The 4,008-nt window shown below is 50.8% G+C and overlaps 1 long non-coding RNA gene across 1 annotated transcript in view; it reads left to right on the forward strand.

Moving 5' to 3' along the window:
• The first annotated feature begins 385 nt into the window (after nucleotides 1–385).
• The window catches only part of LOC125487391, a 4,333-nt gene continuing 710 nt past the window's right edge, over nucleotides 386–4,008 (forward strand). The window contains exons 1-3 of the long non-coding RNA XR_007265868.1: nucleotides 386–495; nucleotides 1,130–1,225; nucleotides 2,218–2,312. This is a non-coding gene — a long non-coding RNA (uncharacterized LOC125487391). The remainder of the gene's footprint in view (nucleotides 496–1,129; nucleotides 1,226–2,217; nucleotides 2,313–4,008) is intronic.

Raw genomic sequence — 4,008 nt, forward strand, 5'->3', positions numbered from 1 at the left:
CGCGCGCGCACACACACACACACAGACTCCCTCTCTCTCTCACACACACACACACACACACACTCCCTCTCTCTCTCTCACACACACACACATACACATACACACACTCCCTCTCTCTCTCTCACACACACACACACAGACTCCCTCTCTCTCACACATGCACACACACACTCCCTCACTCTCTCTCACACGCACACACATACACACACTCCCTCTCCTCTCATGCACACATGCACACAAACACATGCACAGACATGCATGCACACATACACACACTCCCTCTCTCTCACACGCACACAGAGCCCCTCCCTGACCTGACCACATTCTCCCTGTGACTGTGGAGCATCGTTCAGACACTGACTGGATGTTCTCATTGTCAGGACCTGCCGGGATTGAGTGGTCCTCCCCGGAACTGGAAAGGGATCGGGATTGCAGTGTTGGTGATCAGCCTCATCTTCTCCCTGGTCATCTTGTCCATCATTCTGCTGACTCCAGGTAAACCCCAACCAGGCCTCAGGCAGATAGCACTGCGCAAACCCTGCAGTCAGTAATTACACCACAGAGAGAGAGAAGGCCATTCAGCCCCATTCCTCCAGCCTGTCACACAGAGAGGGAAGGTTATTCAGCCCCTGCTCCTCGAGCCTGTCACACAGGAACAGCAGGAGGCCATTCAGCCCCCTCTCCTCGAGCCTGTCACACAGGGAACAGGAGGAGGCCATTCAGCCCCCTCTCCTCGAGCCTGTCACACAGGAACAGGAGGAGGCCATTCAGCCCCCATTCCTTGAGCCTGTCACACAGGAACAGGAGGAGGCTATTCAACTCCTTAAGACATACCAAATATGGTCATGATTCATTGGGTCTGCCCAGTTACACTTCATCTGTGCATCCCTGCCTTCTGTCGGACAATCGCACCAAGCTCTGTGCGTCGAGGGTATATACCGTATCAAGGCTGCCATACAAATGCAGCTTGTTGTTAGAATGAGGGCTCCTGCAGGAATGCTGGCGAGGAACAGAGCAGCAGGGTTAATGGGGAGAGAGACAGAGAGTGAAAGGTAAAGCGAGGGGCTGTCCAGACAGTTGACACATATCTCTCTCTCTCTCTCTCTCTCTGTTTCCCTGACTCTTACAGAGGACACCGAGCCCAGTTCCCAAGGGAAGCTGTCACTGGATGATCTCGGCACTCCAGAATTCCAAATTCTCCGTGCCCAGACACAGTGGGTCAGCGGTGAGTCAAATCACTTGTCTTTGGCAACTATCCTGCTGTATCTATGTAGAGGGAGCTTTACTCTGTATCTAACCCACTGTCCCTGGGAGTGTTTGATGGGTGGGACGGTGTAGAGGGAGCTTTACTCTGTATCTAACCCCCTGTCCCTAGGAGTGTTTGATGGGGGGGACAGTGTAGAGGGAGCTTTACTCTGTATCTAACCCCGTGCTATCCTGTGCCTGGGTATGTTTGATGGGGGGACAGTGTAGAGGGAGCTTTACATTGTATCTAACCTACAGTCCTGGGTGTGTTTGATGGGGGGACAGTGTAGAGGGAGCTTTACTCTGTATCTAACCCCGTGCTATCCTGTGCCTGGGTATGTTTGATGGGGGGACAGTGTAGAGGGAGCTTTACATTGTATCTAACCTACAGTCCTGGGTGTGTTTGATGGGGGGACAGTGTAGAGGGAGCTTTACTCTGTATCTAACCCCGTGCTGTCCCTGTCCCTGGTAGTGTTTGATGGGGGTGACGGTGTAGAGGGAGCTTTACTCTGTATGTAACCTGGTGCTATCCCTGTCCTGGGAGTGTTTGATGGGGTGACAGTGTAGAGGGAGCATTACATTGTATCTAACCCACTGTCCTGGGAGTGTTTGATGGGGGGAGACAGTGTAGAGGGAGCTTTACCCTGTATCTAACCTGGTGCTGTCCCTGTCCCTGGGAGAGTTTGATGTGGGGGGGACAGTGTAGAGGGAGCTTTACTCTGTACCGAACCCCGTGCTGTCCCTGTCCCTTGGAGTGTTTGGGGGTTGGGGAAATGGTGTAAAGGGAGCTTTACTCTGTATCTAACCTGGTGCTGTCCCTGTCCCTGGGAGTGTTTGATGTGGGGGGACAGTGTAGAGGGAGCTTTACTCTGTATCCAACCCCATGCTGTCTCTGTCCCTGGTAGTGTTTGGGGGTTGAGGAAATGGTGTAGAGGGAGCGTTACGATCTGATTGAATCATCCCTCACTATAGGGGACGAGTTGGTCATTCGAGCTCGGGATGGTCGCCTGGTGAAGCAGAACGTGACGAGCCAAGAGACCGTGACCTTGGTTGAAAACAGCACCTTTGTAAGTTAACCTCGCTCCTCATTGTTGATCTTCCAGGCTCCCTCAACTCTTCTGCTGATGTAGACCTCGTCCCTACCCCCTGTCCTGCCCCCTCCTGATGTATCCATTGCTCTGCTGTCTCTGATTTCTCTCTGTTTCCCACACTGTGGAGGGGTTAAGGATGAAATCTGTTTTAATCACCGTGCTATTAGATTCTGGTGTGAGTGGGGAAGGACGGACTCGCTAGTGGTACATGACCCAGGAGAGACTGGGGAGCTGTATTTTGAGGACATGCCCTGTGCAGAAGGATGAGGGAGTCTTACAGTGCGTCAGGGTACCAGGAGCTTTGCTGTGTCATAATGAAGAAGCAATCTCAGGCTCCAGTGCAGATACCTCACAGAGATATTCCAAACTGGGATCTCAGTGTGCGGGAGCAGAATTCCCTTTCAGTTCCTCAGCATCCATCGACTTGAGGTGATCCAGCAGCTCATGCCCGAAGCCAGGATCTGCTTGGGCAATGGAAGTAAAACAACTGCGGGAACTGGAAGTCAGAAACAAAAACGGAAATCGCTGAAGAAACTCAGCAGGTCTGGCAGCATCTGTGGAGAGAGAGGGAGAGAGAGAGAGAGAGAAAAACACTGTCACCATTTGGGGTCTCGTGGCTGGAACTGGAACAGATACATTAAATAAAAAACGAAAGAGCTGCGGATGCTGTAAATCAGGAACAAAAACAGAAGTTACTGGAAAAGCTCAGCAGGTCAGGCAGCGTCTGTGAAGGAAAAAACAAGAGTTAACGTTTCGGGTCCGGTGACCCTTCCTCAGAACTGATACATTAACTTTGGTCTCTCTCTCTCTGTCTGTCCACAGATGCTGCCCGACCTGCTCAGTTTCTCCAGCAATTACTATCCTTGTTTTCATTTCTGCTTCCTCAACCCCCCCTTCAGCATCTCGCAGACCTCAGTTAGATCGAGTCATAGAGTCACACAGCACGGAAACAGACCCTTCAGCCAACCACTCCATGCCAACCACTTTCCCAAACTAAACTAGTCCCATCTGCCTGCTCCTGGCCCATATCCCTCCAAACCTTTCCTATCCATGTACTTACCTAAATAAATGTCTTTTAGACATTGTAACTGTACCCACATTCCCCACATCCTCAGGAAGTTCATTCCACACAAGAACATGTAAAATAAAATGCCCCTCATGTATTTTTAAATTTTTCTTCTCGCACCTTAAAAATATATCCCCAGTCTTGAAATCCCCTACCCTAGGGAGAAGACACCTTATCGTATGCCCCTCATTATTTCATAAATTTCACCTCTCAACCTCCAGTGAAAATAGTCCCAGCCTATCCAGCCTCTCCTTATAACTCAAACCCTCCAGTCCCGGCAACATCCTGGTAAATCTCTCCTGACCCCTCTCCAGTTTAATAATATCCTTCCTATAACGGGGTGACCAGAACTGGACACAGTGCTCCAGAAGAGGCCTCACCAACGTCCCTGTACAACATCAACATGACGTCCCAACTCCTACACTCAAAGGGTCTGAGCAATGAAGGCAGAACTTAAGCTCCAGAAAATACAGGCCCAAACTGCTCAATCTCTGTTCATGAGACAAGACCACCCCCGCCCCCCCATCTCTACATTCAATCGGGGAATTTCCTCCGTTATGTGTCTGTGGGGAATTGTGTTGACCGTGTGTGTGTGTGTGTGTGTGA

Source organism: Rhincodon typus, chromosome 41 (genome assembly GCF_021869965.1).
Source record: "Rhincodon typus isolate 14 chromosome 41, sRhiTyp1.1, whole genome shotgun sequence".
NCBI classification, from domain to species: Eukaryota; Metazoa; Chordata; class Chondrichthyes; order Orectolobiformes; family Rhincodontidae; genus Rhincodon; species Rhincodon typus.